The following is a 13,267-nucleotide window of genomic DNA, read 5'->3' on the forward strand; positions in this document are numbered from 1 at the left end:
CTAAAAAAGGAGTTGCCTATCACACCGTACGGCATCCGTTTCCTTCCAATTGCAGTGAAGGTGGTGTTCCTTATGATATGCTTATGGCGTTGATTCTACACAGCCTGTGGAAAACACGCATGGACGTCAGGCATGGAAGACTGGTTATTCGCCCAGCTAGACAGTACTTTACTGAAAGTGTTTTGTTCTTACGCGAGGCTTGCAATGCACGACTAGATAAGCCTGAATGGGCTACCTTGTTAGATGAACTCGTCTGTCTAAAGCGGTTCTAACAATGCACGCCTGCCAAATGACGGCAGGCGGTTATATCACCAGAGCTCTGTACATATCATCCTTACGCCACCTGTATGTCTGTTTCAGTTGTCAAAGAATGGCAATAAAGGGAAAAAAAAGGCTCGTTGCATGGTCAGGGGTACGATTCTCGCTTCGGGTGCGAGAGGTCCCGGGTTCAAATCCCGGACGAGCCCTCTATTTTTTTTTCGCTCTCAGCCCGAGCGTCAACAATGCCTGGATATTCGTAGTCGTTGTCCTCTTCTTTTTCTGCAGCCCGTCAAGGTACGACGAAGGTGTACACGCGCCGTGAACGTGAGCAGCCGTGGGCTCGTTGGTCTAGGGGTATGATTCTCGCTTAGGGTGCGAGAGGTCCCGGGTTCAAATCCCGGACGAGCCCTCTATTTTTTTTTCACTCTCAGCCCGAGCGTCAACAATGCCTGGATATTCGTAGTCGTTGTCCTCTTCTTTTTCTGCAGCCCGTCAAGGTATGACGAAGGTGTACACGCGCCGTGAACGTGAGCTGCTGTCGGCTCGTTGGTCTGCGATTCTACTTCCGGCCGTGATAGCAAACGGACGCGTGTGGAATGTGCTCCGCCGGACGGTATCAGCGGCCCAGTCGGGCCGCGGAAACAGGTTTTTTGCTGATGACGCCCTGGACTATCAAGTTATTCTGCCGTCGCTGCCAACAGGTGCGTCTGTAGCGAATACTGTTTTTCTACACGGGGATTTGAAAGCCAGGCCTTACCGTGTAGAAGAGTTTCGGGATACGTTGGTTCATCTCGGAGTGCTTCCTGAAGTGATAGCTTTGGGGGCGTTCCAGATGAACCATGTTTGGGCCGTCACTTTTAAAAGTGCAGAAGCTACGAAGAAGATGGTAGAAATTGGGGAAGTTCTGGTCAAGGAGAAACGGTGCCTTGTGGTTGACCCCGAAAATTAAGAGAGAGAGAGAGGGGAAAGTGGAAAGGCAGGGAGGTTAACCAGAGAAGAAAAATCCGGTTGGCTACCCTACGCTGGGGAGAGAGGGGAGGGGGAGGTAAAGTGGAAACAAAGTAGAGATAAGGAAAGGAAAGGAAGGAGCATAGACACACAATCACAATCGGTCACTGTCACCGAACACTGTCATCGCACAGCACACTGACACTGGTGCACTATCAACATCTGTTCAGGCTACAGTCGCCTGTCCAGTTCTGTCGCCCTCAAGAACCGCAACAGTGCCCTCGTCGCCCTCTGCTGCGATGGCTTATGATGGCGGTATCTGAAGATGAGTTCCTCTGTGAGAGGTCTTTGGTCAAAGCGCGCTATCGCGGTTGCAAGTGATTGTCTCTGTAAAGTACATCGAGGACAGTCACAAAGAAGGTGTTGAAAAGTCTCCTCGTTACCGCAGTCCTCACACGAGGCGTCGTCGGCCCATCCAATGCGGTAAGCGAAAGACTTGGTGAAAGCCACCCCTAGCCATAGGCGACAAAGCAGGGTAGCTTCGCGACGACAGAGCCCAGCTGGGATACAAAGGCGTAGGGAGGAGTCACGATGGTGCAGTCGGTAGTTGTGAAAACTTCCAGCGTTCCACAAGGATAACGTGATGTGACGGCTGATCATTCGAAGTTTTCGAGCGGCATCTGTCCTTGATAACGGTATCGGCTCCTCTTCGTCCCCTTGAAGAGCCGACCGAGCAGCGTTATCAGCGTGTTCGTTCCCTATGACTCCGCAGTGACTTGGAAGCCACTGAAATGTCACGTGGTGCCCTTTCTCAGTTAAGGTATGAATGAGTTCTCTAATCTCAAATACCAGTTGTTCGTGTGGTCCGCGCCGCAGGGCCGATAGCAAAGATTGCAGTGCAGCCTTGGAGTCACTGAATATTGACCACCTTCGAGGTTGTTCTTGTTTGACGAGACGAAGTGCAGCGCGAAGGGCTGCAAGTTCCGCGGCCATCGGTGTCGTTGGATGACATGTCTTGAAACTGATGGTGGTGGCTTTCGCTGGGAAGACCACGGCTCCAGAGGAACACTGGAGAGTTGCCGATCCATCAGTATAAATATGTACGTGTTCGGCGTACCTCTCGTGCAAGAGAAGCAGAGTTAGTTGTTTAAGAGCTGGTGATGACAGCTCAGATTTTTTCCTGATTCCTGGTACGGTGAGATGCACTGCGGGTCGAGCCAAACACCATGGAGGAATCGATGGCTTAGTTGCGGGGGTGTAGCCTGATGGGAGGCAGGTGTAATACTCCGAAATCGTAGTACAAAAAGCTGCCTGCGGCCTTTCTGGTGGTTGTGTTGCCAGATGGTGGGAACAGGCACGGGCAACGTGCCTAATGTGCACTCTCAACACTTCTACCGCAATGTGTGTTTGTATAGGTTGGTCCTGAGCAATCGCAATAGTCGCTGCTGTCGATGTGCATTTTGGCAAACCAAGACAAACCCTGAGAGCCCGAGCTTGAATAGCCTGTATAGCACGAAGATTTGTCTGGCAGGTGTTGGTCAGTAAGGGCAAACTGTATCTCAAGAAGCCCAGAAAAAGAGCCCTGTACAATTCCAACATTGCATGCACTGACATTCCCCAAGTCTTTCCTCCCAGAAACTTGAAAAGTTGGGAGATTGCTGTCAGACGCTTTTTCAAGTAGGTAACGTGCGGGCTCCATGAGAGATCTCTATCAATGATTATGCCAAGAAATTTGTGAGTCTTCTCATAAGAAATTATCTGGCCATTTATTGATATGGCGTAGGGTGTCATTTGTTTGCGGGTGAACGCCATCAGTGCACATTTGTCTGACGAGATTTCAAGACCTTGGTTGCGGAGGTATAGAGCTGTTAGAGTAGCAGCTTTTTGAAGTCTTGCACGTATCTGAGGACGTGTCACACCTGAGGTCCATATACAGATGTCGTCGGCGTACATTGATACCTTGATCGCTGCTGGCAGATGATCAACGAGACCAATTAGTGTGAGGTTAAATAGGGTAGGGCTTAGTACACCGCCTTGAGGTACACCTCGGTACGTGTAGTGTAGTGCGGTTTTACCATCACCGGTACAGACAAAGAACGATCTCATAAAAAGGTAATGAGAGATCCATTGGAAAACTCGACCACCTAGGCCAACCATCTCAAGAGCATCGAGGATAGCCTCATGAGATACGTTATCGTATGCCCCCTTGACATCCAAGAACAGAGCTGCAGATAATCTTTTGCGTGACTTTTGAAGCTGGACGTACGTAGCGAGATCAACAACACTGTCTATGGAAGAGCGATCTCGACGAAAACCAGCCATGCAATTCGGTAACATGTTGTAGTGCTCCAGGTACCACTCCAAGCGGGCAAGGATCATCTTTTCCATTATCTTTCCCACACAGCTGGCCAGCGCTATTGGGCGGTATGAGGTGGTTTCAAGTGGGGACTTGCCTTGCTTCAGGAGAGGGACCAAGCGGCTTATCTTCCATTCTTCGGGAACCATGCCATCCTGCCAAGATAAGTTGTAGAGATGTAACAGTTCTCTCCGTGCGCCATCACTCAGGTTGTTCAAAGCGCGGTAGGATATTCCATCTGGTCCCGCGGATGAAGAACGCCTGCATAGAGCAAGAGCCGCTTCTAGTTCCTCCATTATGAATGGAAGATCCAAGCGGCCGTCACGTGAAACAGGGATGCGACTGGGGGCTGGAAAGCCTGGACCGGTTGCTTGGCCAGCGATCCTTGCACAAAAGTCTTCTGCAACATCAGCCTCTGGCCGCCCCTGGAAGAGCGCCAGCGCCTTGAATGGGAAGCGTTGTTCAGGGAAGGAACGTAGACCACGTATGGTTCTCCAGATGTGGGAAAGTGGCTTTCGGGGGTCAAGTGACTGGCAAAATCTTGCCCAACGTCGAGATGCCAATCTATCCATGCGACGTTGAAGTTTCTTTTGTAGTCGTCTGGCTGTCCTAAGGTCTTCGATGGACTTTGTACGCCGGTAACGCCGCTCCGCACGACGACGGAGCGCACGAAGTCGCTACAACTCTATATCCAATTCCGTGTGCTTCGACGAAACCGTGACCGTGCGCGTGGCGTGTAGCATTGCAGACTTGATTGCTTCCTCTAATCCAGAGGACAAGCCCTCTCGACAAGCATCCTCCATGGTGGAGGTAAAAGTGGTCCAATCAATTAATCGAATGGTGTTCCGTGGGGTGGGACTGGACATTCCTTTGACGACAAGGTATGTGGGAATATGATCACTCCCGTGTGTCTCGATATCCGAAAACCATTTAACATATCTTGTGAAAGGGCTGGAGACGAAAGCTAGGTCAAGACAGCTGCCATAATTCACGCCTCGTATAAACGTTGGGCTGCCGTCATTCAGAAGTGAAAGGCCGTGGTTACAGGCGAAGTTTGCAAGTCTTTGCCCTCTTGCATTTGTTTTTGCGCTTCCCCATGCTATATGGTGCGCATTAAAATCTCCGATGATGATATATGGGGCAGGGCACACAGACAAGATGTTCGTTAATCGTTTGGGATCAAAGATACTTGAAGGCGATATATAAACGCCTACAAGTGTAAACATGAGTTTGCCCTTTTTAATGGTGAGGCAAACGTATTGATTTTTATCATGAGGCGGAATCGGCTGGCGAACATAGGTCAGTTCTCGACGAATAAAAACGATGACTTTGCTGCATGCATTAGTTGTTGCGGATATAACAGCTTCGTATCCCGATAATCTGACTGGTTTTGACACGTTAGGCTCACATATGACAATGATCGGGAACAAATTAGTATATATATACTGACGAAAGTCCGAAAGGCGTGATTTTAGTCCTCTTGCGTTCCATTGTATGATTGACGCTGCCTTGACTTCCTCTCGAAACGATGGGCGATGGCTGGCCATGTCTCTATTCGAGGGACTCAAGCACTGGGCTTAAGGCGTCCAGTACTTTCAGTGCATTTTGAGCAGACGTAGTTCCAAGGTTCGACAGAATTACTCGAATGGCATCTATGAGGGGACGCAGCATTGAAAGGACTTGATCTGCTTTGGGCGTGGCATCAGCGGCAGGAGTAGGCTCCCGAGCGGCCTTGACAATCTGTAGTTCTGTGGGAGATTGCTGGCTCGGAAGCGCAGGCCATTCTTCTTGAGACAAATTCCTTTCAGGTGACTTCCTTGTGCTGTTCAGCCCCTTTTTGGCCTGATTGGAGAATGTGGGCGCTACAATAGAAGCGGCCCTCTCCTTTCGCGGATCTGCTTTTTTTGAGGAGGTTCGGTGACGCCGACGCCGACGCCGGATCGTTGCAGCAGCCTCCCTGTGTGTCGAATTGTCCCGAACCATTTGCTTGAGAACAGCGACCTCTTTCTTGATGCGAGGGCAGTCCCTAGACGAGGCAGCATGGGACCCATTACAGTTGCCGCACTTTAGGACAGTAGCCCGACACGTCTCCTCCGCGTGAGGTTCAGCACAACGGGGACAAAGTATCGAGTTTGGGCAGACACCCTTGACATGTCCTAGCCTAAAGCACTGATGGCATTGAAGAGGCCTTTGTACGAAGGGCCGAACAGGGTGTCGGAAGTGACCGACTTTGACGTGTGTTGGTAAGCAATCTCCTTTGAAGATCAGTTTGACGCAGCGCGATGTTCCAAGGCGGCTCACACGCGTGATGACAACACCCTCACTGGCTGGTGAGGGTGAGGGTGAAGTGCGCATCAAGCTTTACTGGGTGCTACATAATGTTCCGGACGAAGAAGTGCGCTCTGCTCTAGCACCGTACGGGAAAGCAAGCGATATCTACAAGGAGCGCTGGCGAGTGAACGGAATGGCTGACAAAGGCTCGTCTACGCGCACGGTTGGTCTAAAGCTCAAGCCTGGTGTAACTCTAGAAGATTTACCCCATCAGTTGCGGGTTACAGGAATCATGGCTCTACTCGTTGCGCCGGGACGCCCACCGCTATGCTTGAGGTGCCATGCCACAGGCAATATCAGGCGCGACTGTCGGGTACCGCGTTGTGCCAAATGTCGGCGATATGGCCACGATGAAAGCGTCTGCGTGCGAACCTACGCAAACGTGGCCGGAGTCAAAGCAAGCGATGAACTGTCGACGGAACATCTAATGGACGAGGCAGACGCGGCCGAAACTACCCCCGAGGCAGACAGCTCGCGAACTATTGGTGCAGCAAACGTGTCACATGTGAAGCAAAAGGCTGCAGTCATTATTGCGGAAGACACAGCCATCGCTTCAACAGAGGCTGTAGAGACACTGGCGATGGGCGCTCCAACGAGCCAATACATTGCACCTGGCGCGAGTGTCGAGCAAAGCCCTGAGACTACAGACGTCATTATGGCAAGTGCTAGCAGCCCTGCACCAAAACGACTCCATGAGGACGGAAAAGAAGGGCACAAGACCGACCAGAATGCAACGGATGAGCCGCCTGTGAAAACGACACCCCATCGAAGGACTTCATTTAAACCTGCACCGAAAATACCGCTCGAGCCACGGCCAGAGCGGAAACCGCCGGCCCCGCAGGCGACGTGAAAAGGTGTCGAGCCTTCTTTTTCCAACCGGACACTATCAGCGGAAGGGACCGGAAAGACAGTGCGTTGACGTCGTCATGGCGAAGTCTAAATTCTAATCAAAATGGCTGGAACGACTGGGATTTTCTATAAAAATGTGAGTGTTTTGCCGTCTTGTGACAAGAAAGGGATACTATGCGGTTTGTGTTTATAAAAAAAAATGGCTGTTACTCTCCAAACGCCTCTTTATGTAGGCACTCTTAACGTGCGGGGCCTGTCGACACGGAGAAAACAATACCAGCTGAGTCGACTTTTTATGGAAAATGAATTAGACGTAATTGCCATACAGGAAACGAAGATCGAAAGTCAGGAAGGAACAAACCGCATGGTTGAACCTTTTAGGGCGTAGTACAATGTATGCGTTGCGCATGCCGTGGGTACAGCGGGTGGTTGTGCGCTGTTCTTGAAGCACTCCACAGGAATATCTGTTGAAAGGGTGTACGCGTGTGACACTGGACGACTTATTGTATGTGACATAACGTTGCAAGCCCAGAAGTTCTGAATAGTTTGTTTACATGCCCCAAATGCACCAAGTTAGCGCAGATTGTTTTTTGAAAGTGTTGAACATTATCTGAATTGTGACAGGGCAATTATAATGATGGGGGACTTTAATTGCTTATCAAGAGTAGAAGACAGGACAAGAGATGCACCGATACGAGATGCGAGTGTGTCAGTACTAATTGCGCTGACTGAAGGTCACCTGTTAGAAGATGTAGGATGCTACCTGCCAAATGGCACATTGCCTCGGTTTACCCACTACCAGGGGGACAGCCACGCTAGATTAGATCGTATTTATGTTTCGGCAGATTTGGCACCCGTCTGCAATAAGTATGACATTAAAAACGTTTTCTTTAGCGACCATAGTTTGGTTGTGTGTGCGCTAGGTCCGAGGAAACCGGCGAAATTTAACTGGCAGCTGTGGAAATGCAATGTTAAACTCCTCAATGATGAAGTATATATGAAGGAAACAAAATGGAAAATGGGAGACCTACTGGCAAATGAACCGGAGTGTTATGCGGAGGCATGGGAACGTTTTAAGGAAAGCGCAAAAATCTCAGCCATCGAAAGAGCCGGGGCATTGCGGAGGAAGCAAAATAAAGAAGAAACTGAGCTCCAAAGCCAGCTTGATTTCATTTGAATGCAGAAGCTAGAGCCCCGGGTAACCTTGCCAGAGAAATAAAAGAAATTAAAAGCAAACTAGAAATTATTAATACAGAAAAGTACAGGGGCGCAGTTGTACGAGCGCGTGCGGAAAAAATGTATATGGGTGAAACCCCGACCAAACGCGCTCTATCAGATGAAAAAAGCTATGCGTCCCGCAACGAAATAAAAGCGATAATGTGCAGAGATGAAGTTGTGCAAGACGAGGAACTGATACGTCGCGTACTTGTTGATTATTATCGGGATTTAGTTGGCCACGAACCACAGATTGTGGAAGGTTTTCAAGGCGATTTCTTGAGACACATGCCAAAACTTGAAGCAGAAGTTAAAACAAATCTCGAAGCACCAATCAGCGTTGCAGAAATTGAGGGGGCAATCGATGAATTGAGTGCAGGGAAATCGCCAGGCCCTGATGGTTTTGGCTCAGAATTCTACAAGGCTTTTAAAACGGAGATAGCAGTTGTCCTGCATAACGTAATAAAGGAGGCATACAGAACAAAGAAGTTGCCTCCTTCTTTCAGGCAGAGCCATGTTCTACTTTTTCCAAAAACAGAGGATCCAGCTGCCTTGCTCTCTGTACGAGCGTATCGACCGATAACCCTAACGAACACGGACTACAAGATCTTCGCTAAGGCTTTGGGTAGGAGACTGCAAAGTGTTATAACAAGGCTTGTGGGGCCGCATCAGACTTGCGGCATAAAAGGAAGGTCCATTGTAACAAACATACACGTGGCTAGAAACGTCCTGGAGTGCTGTGATACGTGCTGCGGGAAGGTCGCCATGGTACAACTGGATTTAGAGAAGGCATTCGACAGAGTTGTGCATAAAGTCCTTTTCAACATTCTAGAACACATCACTCTCGGGAAGGTCCTATCAGAAGGTATAGAAATGTGTTACGCAGACATTTCTAGCCGGATTAAAATTAATGAATCATTAACTGCCAGTTTCCAGATAAAATCCTCTGTTAGGCAAGGATGCCCTTTGTCTCCTTTACTGTTCGCAGTGTACCTGGAGCCTTTCTGTTTGAAAATCATGTCATCGAGTGCAATAAAAAGTTTTAGGTTGAGCACAAGCGAGGTTAAGCTACTTACGCACGCTGACGATATTGCACTTTTCTGTTCTGACCAAGAAAGTGTCAGGAATGCCATCAGTGTGGCGAAGAGTTTTTGTAAAGTGACCGGAAGCGTTATCAACTGGAGCAAACCTTTGGGCTTTTGGTATGGGGATTGGGACGATACCCCGGACGTCTTTGAAAGCATGCAGTGGACGGTTTCGCCAACGAAATACCTCGGGGTGCCTTTAAATCACTACAAAGACACTAGTGATTATTGGAGAAATGAAGCGGAACAAATAAAAGATAAATCGACCAAATTTGGAGGGAGAGACTTATCTATATTTGCAAGGTCAACAGTATGTAACCTTTTTCTTGTAGCCAAAATTTGGTACGTTCTGCAAGTACTGTGTGCGACGAGAGCAAGCATTCAAAGACTCCACAGGGTGCTAGCAGTGTATATATGGGGATCAACTTGGGAACGTACAAGCCGCACAAATTTATTCCGGTCAGTGAAAAGTGGTGGACTGGGCTTGGTGCATTTGTTTCTAAAACAGGTAGTGTCCAGATTTCTCTTTATGCGAGAGCAAAGCAATGCTTTCCTATGCACTGTGATTCAAATGCAATTGTGTGACGTTATGCCAGCGTTTATTGTGTCGTCTGATCGGGTTGATGGGCCGAAAGTACGAGGCTTCCTGCGAGAAGTCGTCTGGTCTTACGAGTTCCTCGCAGCATGGTTCTCATTACAGTATCTAAGCAATGTCACACGAAAGAAACTGTACAAAGATGTTGTTGATGTATGTATGCCAGAACCACTGCATCGCACCATGTTGTCATCAGGAGCAGGCAAAAACGTACTGAAAAAGGTGAAGCGGATGCCAGTACGATCCACGGTGAATACGTTCTTCTTTTACTTGCACACCGGAACTCTGCCCGTTAAACCGTGGTTAGAGCAGAAGGGTATCTTTGTGCCTTGGACGATAAACTGCATATTGTGCAAGCAACCAGAAACTATCGACCATATTTTTCTTGATTGCATAGAGGCCACCTTCTTATGGGACATACTGCAACGTACTTTAAAAAAAGAGTTACCGATTACCCCATATGGCATCCGCTTCCTCCCAACCGATAATGATAAAGGGGTGCCGTATGACATGTTTATGGCTTTGTCTTCACAGCATATGGAAAACGAGAATGGCAGTGTAACATGCAGATATGAACGCCAAGCCAGCCAGAGAGTACTTCAAAGAAAGTATTGCGTTTATTCGTGAGATGTATTAAGCACAGATTGATCCACCAGCATGGATGCCTGTATTAGATGCTCTTGTCAACCTGAAGTGGATTTAAATACCCACGCTTACCCAAAGCGGGCAAGCGTATTTTATTACCTTATGTAGTGCGAATTTGTGATTCTATCGCTTTGTTTCATTCCTGAGAAAGGTAATAAAAAAAAGGCTCGTTGGTCTAGGGGTATGATTCTCGCTTAGGGTGCGAGAGGTCCCGGGTTCCAATCCCGGACGAGCCCGCTATTTTTTTTTCGCTCTCAGCCCGAGCGTCAACAATGCCTCGATAGGCGTAGTTGTTCTTCTCTTCTTCTTCTGCAGCCCGTCAAGGTATGACGAAGGTGTACACGCGCCGTGAACGTGAGGGGCTGTCGGCTCGTTGGTCTAGGGGTATGATTCTCGCTTAGGGTGCGAGAGGTCCCGGGTTCAAATCCCGGACGAGCCCTCTATTATTTTTTCGCTCTCTGCCCGAGCGTCACCAATGCCTCGATAGGCGTAGTCGTTCTCTTCTTCTTCTGCAGCCCGTCAAGGTATGACGAAGGTGTACACGCGCCGTGAACGTGAGGTGCCGTCGGCTCATTGGTCTAGGGCCTTGGAGGGCGAATTATCTCTCCATGTTTGCGAGGGCGACCGTGTGTAACATGTTTTTTGTGGCTAAACTATGGTATGTGATACAAGTGATGAACTGTTCTAGGGTAAATGTGCAGAAACTTCATAGGGTTTTTGCGATCTTTGTGTGGGGATCTACGTGGGAAAGGTGCAGTCGTACAAATTTGTTCAGGAGTGTAAAGTGTGGGGGACTTGGACTGGCACACCTTTTTCTCAAACAATTAGTTAATAGAATTTTCTTTTTTCGCTAGGTCAGCGACCCATTTCTGCAAACGGTGTGCCAGGCCAGATTAGGGCGACTGCTACCTGAATATGTTATTAGCACGGAAGTCCTGACGGGGACGGCACAAGGTTTTTTTCGGGAAGTAGTGGCGAGTGTGCGATTTTTGAGTGCGCGTTTTTCTAATGATTATTTATATTCTGTTAAAAAGAGGAAACTGTATAAAGACTTATGTGATATAGTGTTACCAATACCATTGTACAGGGCGATATACAGTGCAGGCCTGGGTCAGAACGTACTCAAACGGGTTAAAAGAATGCAAGTAGCACCAAGTGCAAAAACTTTCTTTTTCAAACTGCATACCGGAACTCCCCCTGTAAGAACCTTCTTAGAGGAGCGTGGGTTTTATATGCCATGGGGGTCTCACTGCATTATTTGCAAAAAGCCGGAAACGATCGACCACGTTTTCCTTCACTGTTGGGAAGCGGTGTTCTTCTGGGATGTGTTGCAGAGGACAATCAAAAAAGAATTCCCACTATACACGCATGGAATTAGGTACCTTGCCATAGACAATGAAGAAGGAGTACCTTTCGATCTAATCATGCCGACAGGCCTGCACAGTATATGGCGCTCACGAATGGCTGGCTTCTACTGTGAACCGGACGGAAGACCAGCAAGGCTGTACTTTCGAGAGAGCATTGCTCGGTTATTAGAAGTTCAAAAAACAAAAGAATGTCTTTCTCCCTGGGTAGCCAGGGTAGAACCCTTAGTCACACTAAGGGAATTTTAAGTGACAACGTCAGTCACAACATGACTGAAGGCTTTTCGCTCATTGTGTTGACAAAGTATATTGTAACCCTGTCTTGACTATTCATGTGTTGTAAGTGTATTGTTGTTGCGAAACCGGTAATAAAGGAAAAAAAGGCTCGTTGGTCTAGGGGTATGATTCTCGCTTAGGGTGCGAGAGGTCCCGGGTTCAAATCCCGGACGAGCCCTCTATTTTTTTTTCGCTCTCAGCCCGAGCGTCACCAATGCCTCGATATTCGTAGTCGTTGTGCTCTTCTTCTTCTTCTTTTGCAACCCGTCAAGGTATGACGAAGGTGTACACGTGCCGTGAACGTGACGTGCCGTCGGCTCGTTGGTCTAGGGGTATTTTTTTTTTCTTTATTGCCGACTTCGACGTTCTAAATCATGGTTTACAAAGGATAAAACGTGTGAGCCACACTTTGGTCAACATGGTACTAAAATCTTTTCAACATCGCTAATTCATCAAATACAGAGATCCATTGCGGTGGATCAGGCAGCGCTTTGAAACCATCTCTCACACACACGACACTCTCAATGAAATTTTCCCGAGTCGGTCGAACAACAATGTCTCCGTTTCGGAATTGCAGTCTAGTTTTCCACATTGCGTGGAGGCTCAGGACCATAATAAGGTCATACGGGACATCCTCGGTGTTATCAATCCGTAAGAAGCGTATTCCATATGGGTCTAGGGGTAAGTGTTTTTTCAATGTTCTCTGCAGAACATCCCAGTGAAAGATGGGGTCCCAGCAGTCTAGGAATGCATGTTCTATTGTTTCCGGTTTTTTGCATAATAAGCAGTCGGTGGTCCAGGGGATGAATGTACCCTTTTCATGAAGCCAGGTCTTAACGGGAAGTGTGTTTGTGTGTAAGTTGAAGAAGAAAGTTTTACCTGACGGCCGTATTGGCATTTTTTTCACTCTCTCTAGGACATCTTGTCCTGCGCCTCCACGGTGTGGAAGACGGTACAAAGGTGCAGGGAACATCGTGTCTACGAGATCTCTGTATAGTTTTTTCTTTGTAACGGTTGACAGGTATTGCTGTGAAAAACGTACATTCAACATCCTATATGACCATACCACTTCAAGCAGGTAACCAGTCACAACTCCTGGCATGTTGTGAACGGTCGAAACAATGAATCCTGGAATTTGTCTACACAGCCGTACCTGTATCACCGTTCGGAGAAACGAATCGTTTTGATCCCGTAAAAACACAAAACGTGACATGACTTGTCGCAGAAACAAATGAGTTAGACCAAGCCCACCTTTCTTGACAGGGAGGAACAAGTTCGTTCGACTCATCCTCTCCCAGGTAGACGCCCAAATAAATGTAGCGAAAACTCGGTGAATTTTTTG

At 48.2% G+C, this 13,267-nt stretch overlaps 4 non-coding genes across 4 annotated transcripts; all 4 read left to right on the forward strand.

Annotated features, from left to right (window-relative positions):
* Positions 1-598: 598 nt before the first annotated feature.
* Positions 599-670, forward strand: TRNAP-AGG (transfer RNA proline (anticodon AGG)). The gene has a single exon. It is a non-coding gene; the product is annotated as a tRNA-Pro (tRNA).
* Positions 671-10,449: 9,779 nt separating this feature from the next.
* TRNAP-AGG (transfer RNA proline (anticodon AGG)) lies at positions 10,450-10,521 on the forward strand. Its single transcript has one exon. It is a non-coding gene; the product is annotated as a tRNA-Pro (tRNA).
* Positions 10,522-10,652: 131 nt separating this feature from the next.
* Positions 10,653-10,724, forward strand: TRNAP-AGG (transfer RNA proline (anticodon AGG)). Its single transcript has one exon. It is a non-coding gene; the product is annotated as a tRNA-Pro (tRNA).
* A 1,307-nt stretch (positions 10,725-12,031) lies between these two features.
* TRNAP-AGG (transfer RNA proline (anticodon AGG)) lies at positions 12,032-12,103 on the forward strand. The gene has a single exon. It is a non-coding gene; the product is annotated as a tRNA-Pro (tRNA).
* The last annotated feature ends 1,164 nt before the right edge of the window (positions 12,104-13,267 follow it).

The sequence above is a fragment of the Dermacentor albipictus genome, chromosome 1 (genome assembly GCF_038994185.2).
Source record: "Dermacentor albipictus isolate Rhodes 1998 colony chromosome 1, USDA_Dalb.pri_finalv2, whole genome shotgun sequence".
In the NCBI taxonomy this organism is placed as follows: domain Eukaryota; kingdom Metazoa; phylum Arthropoda; class Arachnida; order Ixodida; family Ixodidae; genus Dermacentor; species Dermacentor albipictus.